The sequence below is a fragment of the Diadema antillarum genome, unplaced genomic scaffold (genome assembly GCF_040938485.1).
Source record: "Diadema antillarum isolate AM-2024a unplaced genomic scaffold, OU_Dant_1.0 scf00000192, whole genome shotgun sequence".
Taxonomy (NCBI): Eukaryota; Metazoa; Echinodermata; class Echinoidea; order Diadematoida; family Diadematidae; genus Diadema; species Diadema antillarum.
In genome coordinates this window covers 325,706-347,263 of record NW_027271081.1, presented here as the reverse complement: position 1 = coordinate 347,263, position 21,558 = coordinate 325,706, and the positions used below count along the sequence as shown (strand labels likewise).

At 38.6% G+C, this 21,558-nt stretch overlaps 1 pseudogene; it reads right to left on the bottom strand.

Moving 5' to 3' along the window:
- Window positions 1–4,788: 4,788 nt before the first annotated feature.
- Window positions 4,789–21,558, bottom strand: part of LOC139723463 (scavenger receptor cysteine-rich domain-containing protein DMBT1-like) — a 44,513-nt pseudogene continuing 27,743 nt past the window's right edge.

Sequence of the window (21,558 nt, the reverse complement as noted above, 5' to 3'; positions counted from 1 at the left end):
GGAGCTAACGCTTAGAAATTGAAACTTTGGACATTTGAATGTGCATCGACCTCCTCACCCTCTCTTCTTGCGAAGCAGAGCCCTCTTTAACAAAATTTTGTTTTGTTTTTTAATCACGAAACAATAAAAGATTCTAGTTTGTTGATTTGATTGGTTTGTATGTTTATTTGTCTTTGCAGTTTTGATGAATGATTACCCGTGTGATTTAAAAATTCCAGAAATTTCCACGCAACAGGTATATAGTTTAGTTCCAATTCTCAGAATGCAAATGCTCCCTGGTGTGGCGAGGGGACATCCCCTTCATACCCTCCACCATTCCACCCCCCTCCTAGTTCGGTGTCAGTTGCTGCGCTGAGATAAAAGATTTATAAATAGTTTCATCAGTAAGAAAACAAAAATCAGAAACTCATAGCAGCTGGGGCATTTCTCGAAAATGAATATGAAATTATTAAATGTGACTATGCACCTCAAAACGAACATAAAGTCGCACACACTGATTTTGCGTGAGGACTGAAAATAAGTGAAATGGGTCAACCTAGCCGAACTTGACTTTTTCATATTTTCTGAAAGAGCGGGTCTTCTTTTACATCATGCTAAAATTTGGTATCATAAAACGGGCAGGAAAGTGTGTTTTTTAGCAGTTTATCTCGAACACTTTTGGTAGAATAGTGTGATTAGGTGTGTCTTTGGAATCCCTTTTTCATTTCTGAAATACCTTGTCCACACTCATCACTTTCAACTCTAATAACTTTTGAAAGGATAGTGCTACTGCTTGAAAGTTGGCATTAAATTATGGACAGAATGTGATAATGAGGCATGCTTAATTTCAGTTTAATCTGATAATCCCTTCATTGTTGTTACTCTGGTGGTTTACTTCCTGTTTTATGTTCCATTCATCGCACAGCCAGCACGGTTTGGTAAAGATTAAGCGCTTGAATAGACACTGTACTTCAGAGCCTCTTTTCTCAGTTTACACTTTTCCTGAGTTTGTGCTTTCTTTCCAATAGTTAGATAGGTTTGGAGAGTCCATTTGATTTGAGTTATACATCATTTTAAAGTTTAAAGTCTGCTCTTTCAGAATATGGTCTTAACTAAAAATTCATGTCTGGCGACTTTTTGTTTGTTTTGAGGTGCAGGGTCACAAATGTTATGATGCTTACAATACAATCACTAAGATGAAAGAAAATCAAGAAAGAACCAAAGCATAAACATGTCTGCTAATAATTGACTGAAGAACATGTTAAACTGGACGCCCTGAAATGAATCTGAATGAATTAGCGCAGCATAATATTATCTGATCACGTGACTATATCATTCCGAATTGAATGAACGAATAGTGAAATGGTGCTTGTCTTCTGAATTTCGGTTGAAAAAAAAAGTGTTAATCAGAATGAGGTTAGAGGTTAGTTGAATGTTCCAAAATGAATATGAATGAAGAGATCATAAAATTGAAATACCGAACAAGTCATCTCGACTAAATTTTGCTAAATCGAATATAGTAATGAGAAATCGGATTGAAAGAGGTGCGAAATTGGCAGAGAAAACATATAGTAACTGCTTTATGTACTAATAAATCTATAGGGGCAAATTGCCTTAAAAGGGAAAAAAGACAACAAACAACCTAAACATTAATACACACACGCATGAATATAGGCGAAATCTCTTGTGACAAAAGCTTAGAATAAACAGCATGAAGAGACTATCTAAAGATGACATGGAAAAAGGGGAGAAGAAAGAGAGCTTGAAAGATTCCCTTTTAATAACAATACTTATTTTCATCCAACCTATTTTTCGAATCTCTTACGGAGAATAATTCTCAACATCATGAAGACAATGGTACACAAATGAGGCCCAGGACAGAGTGGATCGGTAAAAAATTGGATGCGAGCTCGTGAATGGGTTCAGACTTTCTAAAGTTAAACAAGAGCATCTGATCCTCACTGATCCACGGAATAAGACTTTTGAAGAATTTTGAAGTTAACCGCATACCCTCTTATCAATGTTCAGGCAGGATGGAAACTTGCCAAGTCCCGACAACAGTGTAGTCAATTATCTGTTGCACTGTATTGACGAATACCGGTACTTTTGTGGGCTGTAGTGAATGTGCCAATTTAAGATTCAATTTCTTGGAGATATCCAGTGTTCCTCAACGGCCCATTTTATTCCAATATGACTTTTTTTTTTCACCCCTTCAATACCTTTTATTTTGAATGATCCTTCTATCGTTTTTGTATTGTATTCATATCTCCTCTCCTTCTCTGCAATACTCTTTCATGTACAGTAGTTGTTCCTCAATTGCACACACACGCACACACACACACACACACACACACACACACACACACACACACACACACACACACACACATCCCTACAAACGCCCTTTTTCAGTCAGCTTGCACATTGCCTGACATGACATGTTGTAACCTTTACGAAAAAAGACGTTAACAATGTATCTTTTTTTTCCGAAGAGATACATTTTATTGACCAACCACCAGTCCGTAACAAAAAGAAAACCCTCCAAACAATACAAGTAAACTTGCAGAGGATTCAAAGCGTAGGAAATTCAGGATAACGAAGCACATAGGTTATCTTCCTGATAAGTGCCTTTAGAATGAATAATACGATAGTATCTGTAAACATGTCCATCATGGCATTGTGACAGTTATACAAGAATTTGTTTTTACTTTATCTCTCTTTTCATTCTCTTTCTTTCTTTGTTTGAATGTGTGTTCGAGAGAGTTTCTGTTTTTTAAAGCTACTTATTGGTCCTCTGAAATGTAGCTCTCATATTCATTATGATTAAATCTCTCTGCTACTCATAGGAATGCAATGGTCACGACCTCACAAAGGTCAAGCGGTTAAAGTTATCATTTCTTTTTCCTTGCCGTATTGGTCTCTGACCCATCAGCATAAATTTTTTGGTAACCTGTGATATTGATGATACATCTTGGGTATAGCGTAATACAGAAAATAACGTTACAGATGGCTTGTCATAATCGTCCAAGCTCAGAGTTATGAAGAGATGGAATGCCAGTGGTACATGTATTCTGATCTAAAAGCTACATGATTATCAATATTGAGAAAGAATAAGCCATAGTCATTGTCTTGTCGAGTCATTACTATTGTAGCCGTCTCTCTTTGAAAGTGCTCCAGGCCCTGCGAAAAGGAACACAAATAGTAATATAAGTTACCAATTTGTAAAAGTAACCAAATGACATAATCTCTGCCCTTGTTGCTGTTGTGTGCGTGTGTGTTTTACTAAGCATTTCTTACATTTGGATATTGAAAAAGCAGCAAAATATAAATAGGGTCATGTTGCGTGCTGTTTTCGTACGGTGGAGACAGCCTGTATTTTTTACCACAGTTGACATTTTATAAAATACACCTCAAATATTTCAAGACAAAGATTAAAACACAAGTTAGAGAAATTCCAGACCAAATAAGTTATTATTAGAAGAAAGAGTTAAAACTGGATCGAAATTAGGTAAGTTAAGACACTGTGACATTTGCAAAATTTTGGCAATCGTTCCCGAGCAGTGTAAAAAAAACCCCGATAATACGTGAATATGCAAATGAGTGAGCTGATGAAGTGGTGCATCTCCTGTCTATTTCGTAAAAAAAAAAAATGAAATTGGCTTCTTCTTTTACCGTGTATCGCGTGATAAAAGTAAATGTCTCCTAAAAAATAAGGACAATGTAAAGTATACACAAGTCTTTAACCTCCGAAACAAAGCTGTACAGAGCTCTAAAAGAAAAAAAAAATCATCAGTCCCCTTTGAAACCAAGAACATGAGTGTATACTAGTATATGTCTGTGAGCATGGGGGGGGGGGGTCGCTGTAATGGGAGTTGTATTCGATTCAAGAAGTTTAAATCAGTTTAAATGAGCTACACGCCAAAATGGATTGTTACAACAAACGCTTTCACTCATTAGGGCGTATAGGAGAGCAAAATAGTCATGAAAATCACTGTATGACACATGAGAATAAAGGAAAAAAATAATAAAAAGGAACGGAAATAAATAAAGCATTAAGAAAAAGGAGTTCATGTTGACCGGAATACGAAAAAACAAAAACGATGGACATGACGGTATTGTTATTTGTTAAAAAAAACCCCGATATTAACTATGGATATTATTGTTGACTTGCTGAACGTACATGTGTTTTTATTTGTCTTGTTAAAGTAATAGTGTTGTTCACAAGGCTGTGAAAGTTTTCAGGATAATCACAATTCATAGAGGGAAAGGGAAGATGCTTACAATGAGAGGCCAATATCAGTGCTGACACCAGATTCTATCTCGAAATTTCTAGAAAATGTTTTTTATCAATGATGTCTTTGAATATTCATAAAATCATTTTTGATTATCGATTTGGTGTAAAAGATGGTAGATCTACAAAGAACATGAAAGAAAATAGTGACGAATAACAACACGATATTGAAGTCAAATACATAGTAGACATTCTTTAAGAGAGTAAACGACTGATATGAAATTTCCAATTAAAAAAAAAGGTTGGTTACTCCTCAAAAAAAGAAAGAAATGATGTCAAAAAGAAAGAAAGGAACAAAACAACTCAACAACTTTTACTGTATTTCACTGTTGCGTGATTTGAAACATGAAATAAATGCATGTTGTTCGAGCGGACGCCGCTCGCCATTGAAGGGATGGGGGGGGGGGATGGAACTCATTTCAAGTGGGCAATGGTATCTATTTCAATGCTCTAACTACGTGTATAGACCTACAGGTGTCTTAATCATAACGTGCCAAAATCAAAGCCAAACCTGATGTTTAGATCAACACTTTCGGTATGCATCGAACGCCAGCATCTTCGCGGTGGCGGCAGTTATGGTTTCTCAATCCGTTGCTGTCACAATGAAAAATACGCCTCTCTACTCCAATGCAAGCCACCTCATCAAGAAAAATGTCGCCGGTGCCTTCTCCAAAGGCGGCATTGGTCAGTGCTTCTTCTGCACCTGGGAAACCAAGACTTCTGCAGACAACGTCCGCATCGGTGATATCCCAAGAGTCATCGCACACCGTTCCCCAGGCGTCGTTTCCTTCGTCGTAAACCTCCACTCGACCTTCACGTGGGTCACTGCCATCGACGAGGCGAACTGAAAAAGACAACGTAAGAGGGATTGGATTTTGAAGCCATTTGGAGCCATTCGTTTCTAAGTTTAATGAGTATATCGAATAGAACTTGCTTTAGCCATCACCGATCTTACTCCTACTTGATTTGCGCACACTTTTACACTAATTAGGGCGAAATTTGGTCAGAAAGTCTAGCAATTCAAAAATGAGAACTTAAAGTTATACGCCTACGGATTGGAGTTGTTTGACCTTTACCTGCAGGACCACAGATGACTCCAGCATCTTCTGAATGTCCACAGTTGTTGACTCCGATTCCCGCGTTGGCACAATCAAGGATGCTGTCTTCTGTTCCATCGCATTCCACGTTATCAAGGAAGATGAAACCGGTGCCTTGTCCGAAGGTTGCCCGAGTCGGTGAGTCTAGAGCGCCGTCAAAACCGAGACTGTTGCAGACAACGGCTGCATCGGTGATATCCCAGTAGTCATCGCACACAGTCCCCCAGGCTCCGTTGTGCCAAATTTCTACTCGCCCTTCGTTTGCGACACTTCCACCAACGAGGCGAACTAGACAAAGGAAATTGAAATACAAGTCATAAAGAAAAAAATTATATTCGGATCTAGAAATTCAATAAAAACGATACCTTTACTCATGTTGTCAAATTTTTTAAATTACATCGAGTAAATAATAAAATAGTATAAAGAATTTCATTTCAAAACAACATGACGTCACTGACGTGCCCTTCCCTGGTGGTTGACGATTAGGATGGCGCATGGATTAATTACATTTTTATCTATGACGTGCTCATCTATTCTCGACATATTAGAGACGTGCTAATGACGTGACATCCAAGTCTTTTTGTCACGTATGTATAACATTATATCGGCGACGTTATAATGACAGTAAATGTGCTTATTGTTTTTTTTCGACACCATAGAAGAGCCGTAGAGGCAACAACATATTTACGTCTTTCTTGCGTCTTTCACATCACATCATCAAAAGCGACGTTTCAATATTCAGAAATGTACGTCTTCTATGCATAGTATTTATCACGTCATGTGGCGCTAGGGGGCCTTATAACAATAGTAATTATGTATCATTGATATCATTCATAATATATGATATGTTGAAAACTGAATAATGATTCATGAAAATAAATCCTAATTGCCAATCTCTGAAATGCAAGTTACAGAATCAGGGTCGGATCCAGGAATTTCGTAAAGGGGGGGGGGGGGCGCAAAGCAGTTTATATTCATGGGGCCACTTCGGGTTTCATCATCTGACTAGCAAAAAGAGCTGTCTCTCGCTTTTTTTTATATTTACATTGGTCATCATGCGATAGGATTTTATGCAAACTTTTACTTTAAAAAAGCAAACAAACAAAAGAACAAAATTGAAAGGGGCGCACAACGTCCCCTTTTAATATTTCTTGTTATTTCTTTCAGCAAAATACAAACAAACAAACAAACAAACAAACAAACAAACAAAAAATGAATGGATGGGATGCCCGGTGCCGACTGGCATGGTTCGAACTGAAAAAAGCCAAAAAACAAAACAACAGCAAAAAAAAAAAAAAAAAAAAGCAGACGGCTAGTTTAACGGTCCATTTTATGGTGCTTTATTCTGCCTTACCAACAGAACTACACGTGACTCCAGCATCTTCTGAATGAGCGCAGTTGTGGTCTCCAATGTCATTGCTGGGGCAATCAAAGATGGTCTGATCTGTGTCCCTGCATTGCACGTTATCAAGTAAAATGTCACCGGTGCCTTCTCCAAAGGCGGCATTGGTCAGTGCTTCTTGAGCGCCTGAAAAACCAAGGCTTCTACACACAACGCCCGCATCAGTGATATCCCACAGGTCATCGCACACAGTTCCCCAGGCTCCGTTCGCGTAAACTTCGACTCGCCCTTCATTTTGTAAAATGCCATCGACGAGGCGAACTAGTTGAGAGAAAGAGATAACTTTAAGTTAAAAGCAATTTACGACCACGAGATATTTTGAAAAAAAAATGTTTTACTTACCTCCAAACCAATTTCACATTGGTGTAGCATAAAGTGTGGTATTGATTATTAAGAATATACCTCCTATCGAAATCAAGGGGAAACAGTGATATTAATTAGCTTTCGCTTACAGCTGTACTTCAAAGAAATATGCGCAATTGGGCTTATTGCAATAACATCTTAGATACATACTGGATATCAATATTGATCATCTCTTCGCTTACATGTGAATGACACAAGAGATTACTCAAATATAAGGCATGCACGGTTTATCTGAAAAAAAAATGTCTCTTTCTGTCTCTACGATACCTAACCCAAGTGCATTCTAAGGTACTGGCTTCATTTTGTCATGAAATTTGAATTAAATTTCAATAAAGTTGATAATAGCCAAAGGAACAGAATGATAATCATGCCCCTATTGCTTGTTAGTGATTCGGATGACCGTCTGGTGTAAATATCTTAAAGGGAATACCTTTTGAATTACAATGTAGTAGTTTTGTTGTTATTTTTAAAGGATTTTCTATCATTATTAAGTTGGGTCAATCATGAACTCATGAACAAACAAACAAACAAACAAACAAACAAACAAACAAACAAACAAGGAAACTCTAGATGGCGCGCTTGCTTTTGCAACCCTCTGAAGCATGCGACAACTCATCGGCAATGAGGGTATGTTTCTGATGATCAAGGACTCTGCAGATGATACAAATGAGTATAGTGTTGGGGGAAATGTGGGGTTCTTGGCGAGGTGTGCTCCGAGTGTTTTTCTACTTTTAGGCGAGCTTGAATGAAGACTAGCCACAGTATAAAACCGCACAGATTTTTATAACAGTATAGGCCTTCACGTAATAAAATGACGAAGCTATATGTGCAAAATCTATCTTACAGAACGATCTGTCATAATGTGAAATACTGGAAAGGAATTCAATTTGCTACGCACTGGCGTAGCCGGGGGGGGGGGGGGGCGATGGGGGCGGTCTCCCCTCCCCCCCCCCCCCCCCTAAGATTTGGACCGGGGATTTGGGAGGCGGAAAAAAAAATGCGTGCATACTGTATGCATGCACATGAAGCGGGTCTCCTTTGCAACCTTTCATCAAATAAGATATTTTTTTTTGAATATTTCACTCAAAGTGTGCACCAGATCGTTGATTTTCAATTCAAAATATGCAAAATCTCCCCTCCCAAACCCTCCCTCTCTGTGCCTCTTTCCCTAGCTAAGTACACTTTTTAGATTTACAAAAAATTCTGAATAATTCGGAGTGCACAAGACTTATCACTTATATTCCGAAAACTGAAGGTTCCCTCATGTATAAGGGGAATTTCCCCTTTTAATCGACCCTTTCCTCCCTCAGCCCCCCCCCCCCATCAGTTTTTTTTTTTTTTTTTGGGGGGGGGGGGGTTTGGTGATTTCCCAAATGTTGATTCCATCAAATATGCGTATACGAGATATCTCAATTTCAACCTTAAAAAAATAAAAGCTCCATCGGAAGGGAAGGGTGGAGATAACACTCGCCCACGCCTTCTCCCTGCTCGTAGACTGTGGCTATACCCAGATCGCTTTATTTCAATTCTAAAAACGCAAAAGCTCCGCGAGCCGGAGGGGGAATCCCCCTTCCCCTAAGCTCTACCTCACTAGACTTTATACATACGCACAGATGGTGCACATTCGGAATAAGAGCTAAATTCCGTGATTTTAACACTTCGATGAAAAAGTATTGCACCAAAAATTTGCACCAGATCGCTGAATTTCAGGTCTGAAAACGCAAAATCACCTTCGTGTGGGAGGGGATATGCCCCTATCTACACCCTCGTGTGCATGTTTTTTCTGTTTGATTGCTGAACAGACAGCGTTCATGATATTCAGTGTAAGAATCAATACAAGAAGACTAGTGTATTTAAATCATACCATTTTATAGGCAATTGTTCAATAATAATCTACACTAAAATATACTGCAACCTTAAACAAGTGGGACTGTTTCAACTCGTTAAAACACGGAAAAACATGCATCAAATTGCACCATTTGCAACATCAAAATGCAAAAAGTTCTTACCGTGGGAGGGGGACACCAACCTCCCACACCCTCCCCTCCCCCTCGCTCGCACCGCTCGCTCGGGTTCAGTCGCGTTCATGATATTCAGTGAAAAGAATTAATACAAGAAGTGTATCTAAATTATACCATTTTATAGGCAAGTTGTTCAATAATAATCTATACTAAAATATACTGCTACCTTAAACAAGTGGGAATGTTTCACGTCGATAAAACGCGCAAAAACATGCATCAAATTGCACTATTTGCAACATCAAAATGCAAAAAGTTCTTATTGTGGGAGGGGGGACACCCCCCTCCCACACCCTCCCCTACCCCCTCGCTCGCTCCGCTCGCTCGGATTCAGTCGCGTTCATAATATTCAGTGAAAAAGAATTAATACAAGAAGTGTATCTAAATTATACCATTTTATAGGCAAATTGTTCGATAATAATCTACACTAAAATATACTGCTACCTTAAACAAGTGGGAATGTTTCACGTCGATAAAACGCACAAAAACATGCATCAAATTGCACTATTTGCAACATCAAAATGCAAAAAGTTCTTACTGTGGGAGGGGGACACCCCCCTCACACACCCTCCCCTACCCCCTCGCTCGCTCCGCTCGCTCGGATTCAGTCGCGTTCATAATATTCAGTGAAAAAGAATTAATACAAGAAGTGTATCTAAATTACACCATTTTATAGGCAAATTGTTCAATAATAATCTACATCAAAATAAACTGCTACCATAAACAAGTGGGACTGTTTCACGTCGATAAAACGCGCAAAAACATGCATCAAATTGCACCATTTACAACATCCAAATGCAAAAAGTTCTTACCGTGGGAGGGGGGACACCACCCTCCCTCACCCTCCCCCCCCCCCCCCCTCGCTCGCTTCGCTCCCTCGCAGACTAACCCCCCCCCCCCCCCCCCCCAAGATGAAATCCTGGCTACGCCGTTGACGTGTAATGAGTAAATCTTTTCATTTCGAATAGAAGTGATAGGGTCTGTGCGATAGATGCTAGTAATTGGTATAATGGGGTTATTAGATGGGAGCATCTGGCCTTACCTGCAGGATTACACTTAACCCCAGCATCTTCTGAATGAACACAGTTGTTGATTCCGATTCCTCTGTTACCACACTCAAAGATACTCGTTTCTGTTCCCGTGCAAGCCACGTCGTCAAGTAAGATATCACCGGTGCCTTCTCCAAAGGGGGCTCTACCCAGTGCTATTTCGGCGCCAGCAAAGCCAAGACTTGTGCAGACAACTTCCGCATCGGTGATATCCCAGTCGTCATCACACACCGTTCCCCAGGCGTCGTTTACACCGTCGTAAACTTCTACTCGACCTTCACGTGGATGATTGCCACCGACGAGGCGAACTAGTGATAATTTTTGAAAAAAAAAAGAAGAGCGCTAATTGAAATAGACTTCACCGTTATAGTACACGTAGAGATTTGTAAACCTATTACGTGAAAAAACAAACAAACAAACGAATATTATGATTGATCAGTGCACGGTGATTATTATCATTATTCCATGAAGTTGTAATTTCTTTCATGATAATTTCAAATTAAAAAAAAGAACAAAAATATTCCAGGATTTATGCGTTGTCTGCAACTTCCGATACTGAAAGCAAAATATCTGTGATCATACATACTTAGGATCGCCGGTATAAAGTGCAGTTTTCTCCGACCACACACACGTTCCACGTTAGAGGCCAGGTGCGGCCGAGCAGCATGCAGTACCACATCGCTGTAAGTAAAAAGCTGGCAGACGCTGAGCCTCATCTTGACTCCGTGCGAACATGTTATCAATGACTTTTTTTTTCTTTTGCAGTTGGTCACATGGCATGACTATTCGCAGAAACTACAATGTAGTTCTGAAAACTGATTGAAAACAGTAGCCCCCTTGTTTGTTTCAAGAATCGCTGTGCGCTTTCTTTTTAAAATTGGAAGGGGGAGAGTTTATATTTCCGGTGACACTTTCGGGTTCTGTAGAACTTCCGGGGTTTATCGGCTCACCCCCCCCCCCCCTCCCCCCCAAAAAAAGTTAAAATAAGAATTAAATAAAAAAAATTAAAAAGGCCTTCATCGCAGTGTTCTTAAAAGCTTAACCACATTTATCTTGTGCCACTTTCGGGGCAAAAATTGTTTGTGTGTATGTGTATGTGTGTGTGTGTGTGTGTGTGTGTGTACGAGGGGCAACCCCCCCCCCCCCCCACCTCGGTTGCGCCGGCCCTGTTGTTAATGTTCAAATTGAAATTCATTCTCTTTGTGAAGACATGGTAATTGGTACTTTGAGTCACAATGTGCAGATGGTAACTAGAAACCAAATGAAATAAAGATTGGAATTATATCCCTTTGTGATGAGCTGCCGATAAGATAGGAGTTGTAGGAGTTGTAGGAGGTACAGCGTATTTACATTATGTAATAAGGTGTGAGATGTAAATTTGATATTTCACGGAGGTCTTTCGTAACTGTGGAATGTGATTTTCTATCTAATTATGCAATTCTGTTATGCTTTATCACATTATGGTAATATGTATGACAAAACACCCATCACAAATCATAATTGTATTGACAATTTGTAAGAAATACGTTTAGTTCAAGGCGAGTCATATAGTGTATTACAAAATGTATGTACAATTTAAGCACAGTAAATTTCGAATAAAAAACAACAACAATGAACTTATGTGTGTGAAAGTAAAATCATCAGAAAACGAAATGCACTTTCAGCAGTCCATCTTTGTCGTTGATATACAGGTAACATAGCCACAAACATGCACGAACATGGACACATGGAAATAAAGAAAAGTAACGTTATATTATGACATATTATCATGATAAGCAATGTAATATCAATATCAATATCAATATCAATACCAATATCAATATCATTATAATTATCAATTTAACCAATGTGCAATTAGTCAGGTTTCTATAGCTGTCACGTGACCATTGTCACAAGGATAAAAAGCGTTGTATTTCTCAAACATGACGTAAATAACGTACAACCGTGGGAAGGCATAATTTGCACGATCAAAACAGACGGCTATAAACTGCTGCGCGCAGATGCTTTTAAGTTTGATAATGCGCGACAGGCAGGCAGCGCTGGCACACAAGCGCGAAATAATGATAAGTATTGCTAATAGATAATAGTAATGATAACGTTGATGATAATAATAATAATAATAATAATAATACTTATAGCAATAATAAGATCATTAATAGTAACTATATGCTTATATATATATACAAATATATATATAATTACGAAAACAAGTTTGTTTTCATCAAAATGGCAGCTTCGATGAGCCGCTTCGCTTCGGTTAGTGGAGATCCAACAAAGAATATGGAAATTTTCGAATACAATATGAAAAGCGAATTATGTTAATATGAGCTAGGAATCTTCAGAGAAGCATTATTTTGCTTGTATATGGCGTACATCCATGTTAGTGTTTTATCTCGAGTACCATGCATTAGGCCTGTACGTTGTATGCCACTGATTAACAAAATAATTGGCCAACATCGACGTCCCTGTATGGGCAACTCAGGTGTAATAGCTCGACAACTCGTCGGAAGAATTTCAAGAATTTGATTTGTTGTTTACTAGTTTTGTTCATTTTGAGAGGTTTTACAAAGACATCAAATGACATATTATAATGGAGGTCGTGATATTATGCAGTAAGGAGATAGACTCACCATTTAAGTTAGTTTGGGCAGTTGCCGATGCCAGAAGGCAAAATGTGACGATTGATCTGATCATCATCTCCCGAAGTTTGAGAAATGCGGCGAAAAACGATGCTGGTGGTGGTGGCGACAAGAGAAAGCTTTTCGCGTCAAGATCCTCACACCTTTGTCACCTGAGAAAACGTTTGCCATGTCATCACGGAGGCCCGCCTTTTATGTTTTTCTTCCATCTTCGTTGAGAGATGGGCTAAGAATGGATAGACGTGATTTGATATCACCCTCTAGGTCATTCTAGTGCCATTATTTGCGACCTTGTGTAACTGGACAGACATCAACATATCAAGGAAAATGAAGAAATGAGATATGATTTTGTTACTCACTGGCATGACAGGTAACACCACTTTATCACGCCACTTTATCTTAAATGGCATTATTGGCAAGGCCTCTTGGTTCAAGCAATAATGACATATCAAAAAATCTGACACTTTACAGGAATATTTTGATGACGTTGACCCTTTTCCTTCTAGTACCGTGCACTTTACCGTCATCCGGTTTTTTTAATGTCTATTGTCTGCGTTTCTGTACCCTCAAAGGAATCAAATTTTATTGGAGTTGTTTTTGTTTTTCTCTCTTTGTCTCTCGGTAGTTCTGAGGCCTGAAAAGAAGATGATAACCAATCTACCGAGGTTTCGAACTCAAGGATGACGTTGACCCTTTTCCTTCTAGTACCGTGCACTTTACCGTCATCCGGTTTTTTTTTTTAATGTCTATTGCCTGGGTTTCTGTACCCTCAAAGGAATCAAATTTTATTGGAGTTGTTTTTGTTTTTTTTTCTTTGTCTCTCGGTAGCTCTGAGGCCTGAAAAGAAGATGATAACCAATCTACCGCGGTTTCGAACTCAAGGATGATACCAGAACTTTGCTTCAGATTAAGTTTAGAAAAGAGTAGAATTACCTGAATGTTTAAATTAAGCTAATCAAACAAACAAACAAACAAACAAACAAACAAACAAACAAACAAACAAAGAAACAAACAAACAAACAAGCAAAGTAAATACACCATCACAACAAACTAAAATCTTCTTTTTTCTCTAAATGTGCACTTGTAGGCTGCAGCAAACCATTCACTTGTTAAAGAAACACACTCACAGATCAAAGAAGAGCAAAAGGTTATAGGGGATTCTGGTCTTCTTTCACAGGGGCTGGATTAAGCGATGATTGCAGAACTCAATGATTTTAATGATAGGAACAGTTTCCACATACAGCTCATTAACGTTTCCTCTACGGATATGTGTGATGCTCAATCTGTTTTCCAGACAAAACATGAAGATTTTCTAAATATTAGTCCCGTTGCTAACGATATAATACCTCCATCATTTCCATTGAGTTCAAATGTTAGACATCTGATTCCTTCAGAACTGATTTTAATGCTAATTCGCATAGAAAACGTATTGGAGTATGGGGGTCTGGTTTAGTGGCAGAAAATTAAAAAAAAACCCAATCAAAAAACAAAACAACAACAAGCGATATTGGGGAAAAGCTCTCAAGTTGTTCACGGTTTTTGTTTTTGTTTTTTTTGTTTTTTTTTTGGGGTCTATACACTTTTTTTCTGTATGCTGATAGTGGCAGTATAAACGCCAAGCATCATCAACAGATTGAAATAGATCAAAATGAATTGAAAATAGATCGAATCTATTCTTTAAAACCAGATCATCATCAAAACACATCTCGGGAACGAATTAGTCCTTGGGCCACAGTGTCATGAATCTTCTTTACCAAACTTTCGCTGGTATAAAAATTCTCCTCGTGGACCCCTTCACAGTTCTTGACGCACATTCAGCATTATCTTTCTGTCTGGATGGGCGCATCTCTTGGTATAAATGTTCTTGACCTGTCTGATTTTTTTTTTTCAAAGGAAAATGACCTCGATCAGCCAAAAAGAAGCACTGTTTTTTTTTCAGAGGGAAGACTAAAAAAGAAAAGAACAAATCAATCACTTCATATAACCAACAACACAGAAAAGTGAAATAAATAGATGGTTACATTTATGACAGAAACACCAGAAAAAACAACAACACAAATAAATAAGATCACAGATCAACCACCGCAACGTGAGAAGGTAAAACATACGGTGACGAGTACACGTAACCTATTGCCCTATCCTTGCACTATTCACAGGCAAAATTACTTCCAATCCACAGTGATTGACGGCACGATCTTGTATCTTCTCAAAAGCTTCACTGGAACACTGGAGTAAATGCACACCCTTTCTTCTTTATCGATATTGATTGAATTTTCTGAAGTGGTTTTGTAAAGGGCTTGACATCTAAAACAATTATCCACTGGGAACTCCTAATTTCTTTGAAACACATTATTTCACGTATAAAACTTTGGTAGGCGTTCCGTGTTCCGCGTTGCCGTGGACGTGATGGCTGGCGGGTGGTAATGAGATCATAATGTGAAATCCGTGACGTAACGTGCACTAAGTGGCTTCCGCACTCTCGAGTTCATGCTATAAATGAGAAAGATGACATGCAGTCATTTTTCCTGGTAAAAATTGGTCGAAATGCTCACATCCGGCGGAAAGTATGAAATTTTGCATATAGGGGTATTTTGGGGCGCTGATTTCAAATATTGCCGGATCCACGAGATCTGATCACGGGGTCGGCCGCCATTTTGAATTCCAATATGGCCGCCATCACAAAACAAATTCAAAGATCCCTATCTTCAGTTCTGAATGACCTGTGGCACCAAAATTTGGTACACATGCGTTTTGACACATTGAATTTGATGACAGATTGATTTGGAGTGTATGACAAACATCGAATGGCCGCCATTTTGAATTCCAATATGGCCGCCTCGAAGAAATATTTAAAATCCCTATCTCGATTTCTCAGTGGTGAGTGACCCTGAAATTAGGGGTAAACAAGTATTTTAACATACTGAGTTAAAATATTAACTGATGTGATGTGTCTGACAAACGCAATGCCTGCTATTTTGAATTCCAATGTGACTACGAAGACAAATATCATGACTAACATTCACTGACATGTCAAAAAGTGCAGCAAAAAGGAAGCATAATGCACCTTTCACTGACGTCACAATGTAAATACAGCAGCGCGCACTCTATCAGTTACAAACGCGCGCTCAATCAGGTAGCCTAATTTACAAACCCGAGATAGAAATTTTCAACACTCCAACATGGCAAATATGTATATAAATTCAAATTGGCTGCCGTGCAGCTTGTCAGACAAATCAAATAAGTCTGTTATTGAAGTCATCATATCACCATGCTTTAATATATCAAATTCCAATGGCTAATGTCATTCAAAACTGAAGATAGGGATCTTTGACGGCGGCCATATTGGAATTCAAAATGGCGGCCGACCTCGTTGTCAGACCTCTTGGATCCGGCAATATTTGAAATCAGCGCCTCAAAATACCCCTATATGCAAAATTTCATACTTTCCGCCGGATGTGAGCATCTTTTTCACATATCTGCCCCACTATTTGGTATAGATATAGTACATACAGGCTGACCAGATCAGTGGAGAATTTTCTAGGTGGTATACAATGTAGCTACAGTACATGCATGTAACAGGAAATACATTATAGCTCACTCAATCTAGAATGTTCTAGGAATTGCTTACATATTTGCCTGAGTGACGCACTATCCCTGTAGCCCAATGTGATTGGTACTTATTTTTAGTAGGCTGTTATGCACATAGGCAGTGAGTCAGCTAGGATTTCTGGAACAGTCTTGAACTTGCAAGTATGTGCAGGTAGGTAGAAGTATGTGGCCCCAGGTTGGAGCAAATTACAGAATGTTCAAGAAAGGGGTGAATGGATAGTATATAAACCGGAGAAATTCTGAGGTCGAGAGAGTACCCATTACCTCTGCTCTGAGAGTTACGTTACTTCTGGCTCTGAAGCAACTTGTTATAGTCAGTCCTGTGTCTAATACCTGCTGACCTGTTATGTTTGTGGAGATAAGGCCTGGGAGACATTTTGCCTGCAGAGAATTAATTTGCCTTCATTGGAGATAGACTCCATTTTTATGTCAGTGGACATTGCTACGGCAAAGCTGTGACAGGCTGGATTCCTAGCTGAACATTATTGAGTGAATCATCATTCAACGCATCGACTGGACGTGGTCGTCAAAACGTTGGATTCTGCACATTTCGCTCTGGACATTATACCGTGGACCTATAACGTGGACTATCATAACCAGCGCCTCTGGATTTACGTCGGAGGAATCATTCATCGGTGCATCAATGATCATTCATCTCTGCATCGAACATCGTATTGGGACATTTCCAGAGGAGAACATGGACCTTGTGATTTAAGATTTGGCTTGAATACGTGTAAGTGATTCCTTTACAGATTTATAATTGTTTCTATTGATCATTATTGTACTAATGTGAAACCGATTACGAGTCTGTATCCACAATATCACGGTTAGTAAACCGCCTGAACATTAGTTGATTGGTTCTTTTGAGCGATCATTCTCAGTGTGATTTTGGTCGTAACGATACGCATACATACACACACATTGACAGGTAACACACATCCATACAAATACGCTTACTTTCAGAGCAAACTTACACACTGCCTGAAACGACATGCACCCCATATGAAAACAAACGTAATCAATGTATTTCCTCCCTAGAGGAAATACATTTTATTACCAACAACCAGTCCTTAACAGAAGGAAAGTACTTCAAGCAATTAAAAGATACTTGCAGAGAATTTATGTGAAATTCAACATACTGAGTGCGAAACACAACGGTTACATCCTGATATGCGCCTTTAAAATGAATACTAACTGTAAACACGTCAATCATGGCATTTGCATAATTTTACACAAATTTGTATTCGTTATTTTCTTTCTTTTATGTTTTATTTTGTTTTGTTTAAGCCACTTCGATGCCCCTGAGGTACAGCTATGATAATGTTATATCCATTGTGATTAAATCTCTTCGGTTGCTCATGAGAAGAGTATGGTATGATTTCAACCCTCACTAGGGTCAAGGTTCTTCGGTTTAGTCATCAGCAGATCTTGGTCGTCTTGGTCTTTAACCCATCTGCATGACTTAGGGTAACCTTCGATACTGATGATATGTGTTTAGTAGGTAAAGCCTAACACCGAAAATAATACCGAAAGCTTGTCATCACCGTTGACGGTAATCAAAAAAAAAAGAAAAAAAAAAAAGAAGTAGACCTACATGTGCTGAGCTCATAGAATAAATTATAAAGAGATGGAATGCAAGTGGTACATGTATTTTGATCTAAGCTTTACATAATAATCAATCTATTATGGAAAATGCCATGTCCATCGCCTCGTCAAGTCACTTTGACTGTAGCCTCTGTCTTTGTAAGTGCACAATCAAAGACATGCCTTTCTACTCCAATGCATGCCAGTGTAGCAAGCCAAATATCATCAGTGTCCTCTCCAAAGGAGGCATAACTAAATGCTTCTTCAACGCCTTCTAAACCAAGACTTCTGCAAACAACGCGCGCATCGGTGATATCCCAAAAGTCATCGCACACAGTCCCCCAGGCTCCCTTCGCGTAAACTTCAACTCGTCCTTCATTTGCGGCACTTCCACCGACGAGGCGAAATAGATAAAGTGAGATTGCGTTTTGAAGTCGGTAAAACCATTATAGTCCAGTCAAAATACGACAAAAAGTGGGTTAACCCACAACTAATTGCAACAGAAACGATTCCACTTGCATTTGACCCGGATGAGCTATTAAAATAAAATATTAAAAGTTCCCTAAAATTCGAGTGGTGGATCAGTGTCTAATTTGCATAAATTCAAAATGGCCGCCATACAACTTATTTATGCCTATATCTCGGGATATATAACCCACAGAAAGTAAATTCCGGTGTTTAAACCTATGTCTTTTAGGTCAAGGAATACAAATATGTTATCTTTAGCAACTTCCAAGCATCCTTTTATATAGTTTTTGCATATATTTGCATATAATTACATACAAAACGGCCGCCATATTGCCTGTGCAAGCCCGTATCTTCGTATATCAGTAATGTAGTACACTCAAGAATAAGTCGCTATATATCCGGACATAAAACCCGCAGAAAATAGATTCTGGTGTCTAAACCTTTGTTTTGTTTTGTTTTTTAGGTCAATTAATACAATTATCATATAAGCAGTAACTTTCAAGCTTCCCATTATACATTTTCTGCATATATTTGCATTTAATTAAATGCAAAATGACCGCCACAATGCCTCTACAGGCTTATATCTCTATCTGTAAAAGGTACCCAGTGATGGTGTCTGTGGTCTTGATTTTACTGCTGAGAATCACTGATGTCGAATACGTTCCACTCAGGAATAATTACCTAAATTTCACTAAAGAATTGCATATATTTATATCTATTCAAATTAAGAGTAGCTTACATCCATAAGCTACTCTACAAAAGTTTCATGAGTTTGGACATTAGATGACGATCTTGTCAAATCAGGGTACCATGTCACTCACTCACTTTCTGAATAAAAGACCCAGGGGTCCAGCCCTCATCCGAGTATCTCAAGTTCCCCTTCTTTGCATGTTTACAGACTATTACTTGGGAGAAAGGAAATTGGAAGACTTTGGGAACCTATAGGGCCATATCTGGAAGCCTTTAGGGACCTCCAGGGCCCAGGAAGGCATGATGTCCATATATGCATGACACTATAGCGATAAATGCACCTACAGTTCTGTACTAAGTTTGTTGTAAATTTGACCATGTGTTTTCAAAAGGAGGATCAAAAATCAAAAGTGGCCTCCAATAATTTGGTCCCAGCCCAAAGGCGGCCGCACCTAGATCAGATTTGAGGTGCCTTTGGGCATCCTGTGGCCGGGGGATGGTTCCCATTTTACCAATATTCTACCAGCCAAGTTTGATAACAAATTGAACAGTTTTTTTTTTTAAAGATGAAAGAGTGAAAATTTGTCCCTATTTGGCACTAGCCCCAAGGGGGTCACCCCTGCATCTGCCATAAATAATCTTGAAAGTATGCTAATACACTCACTGATGTATTTACTCAATGCTCTTCTGGTTTGATAACAGCAGCAACTCTAGAAAGAGAGGGGGACATTAGTGCCCACACGTAAAAAAAACTATGTATTATCTATACAATTACGAAGTAGGCTGGTAATGCATTTCAGTCCAACAGTGCTATTTATTCAGAGCAAATTTTAGACGAATACATTTGTCTTCCTGAAGATCGACAATGGCAACTCTGAAGAAAGACAAATGTATTCGTCGAAAATTTGGTCTGACTAAATAGCACTGTTGGACTGAAATGCATTACCACCTTATATACTTCGTCATCTTTTCTGCACTGGTACCAACCCACGGACTACAAGTATGTGACCGTGCACCTCAAAACGAACATAAAGTCGCACACACTGGTTTTGCGTGAGGACTGAAAATAAGTGAAATGGGTCAACCTAGCCGAACTTGACTTTTTCATATTTTCTGAAAGAGCGGGTCTTCTTTTACATCATGCTAAAATTTGGTATCATAAAACGGGCAGGAAAGTGTGTTTTTTTAGCAGTTTATCTCGAACATTTTTGGTAGAATAGTGTGATTAGGTGTGTCTTTAGAATCCCTTTTTCATTTCTGAAGAACCTTGTCCACACTCTTCACTTTCAACTCTAATAACTTTTGAAAAGATAGTGCTGCTTCTTTGAAAGTTGACATTAATTATGGACAGAATGTGTTAATGAGGCATGCTTAATTTCAGTTTAATTTGATAATCCCTTCATTGTTGTTACTCTGGTGGTTTACTTCCTGTTTTTTGTCCCATTCATCGCACAGCCAGCACGATTTGGTAAAGATTAAGCGCTTGAATAGACACTGTACTTCAGAGCCTCTTTTCTCAGTTCACACTTTTCCTGAGTTTGTGCTTTCTTTCCAATATTTAGATAGGTTAGGAGAGTCCATTTGATTTGAGTTATACATCATTTTAAAGCTTAGAGTCTGCTCTTTCAGAATATGGTCTTAACTAAAAATTCATGTCTGGCGACTTTTTGTTTGTTTTGAGGTGCAGGGTCACTTGATATATAATGTATATAATGTGTAATATTTCGAAAATTGGAATTGGAAATGAAATTGAAAATTGAAATTGAAAAGAAGATAAAACTGCGAAACTTAAAACTATGCAGTCTCCAAGATACTCATCTTTGTACTTTTTACCTGATAGCTCTGTTTAACTGGTTCTACTTGTGTGTGTGTGTGTGTGTGTGTGTGTGTGATTTTTTTTTTAAATGATAGATTCCTTAATTTGGGGGTTCTGGGACCTTTTGGACATGGTGTCTATTTGAATAACTTGATAGTCTGTCATCCTTGGGATGCTACTTGCCTAGTTTGTTGAAAATCTGTCATTACATGGGGTCTTAAAAGAGAATCTGAAAATGGTTTTTGAAAATGCATGCATTACTGTCGACGGAAGCCAGAAGATAAATGATGACTATTTGCAATGTAGCTTGAACCTTTTTTTGCTGTCTTGAACGTTTGGCTAAGATGAATTTAAAATCTAATGAATCAAAGTCATTGGATTCCCAGAAAACTTTCTTCCGTTTCAAGTACATCATTTTCATTTTCTGGCTAGCGATAATACAGATACTTAAGGTATGTAATGTGATCTCTGAAAATATTAGATCAATGATAAAAGTGTAAAACATGTAAACTCGCTTACACTCAAGGTGTTCTATGCGTTTACCACAAACTCT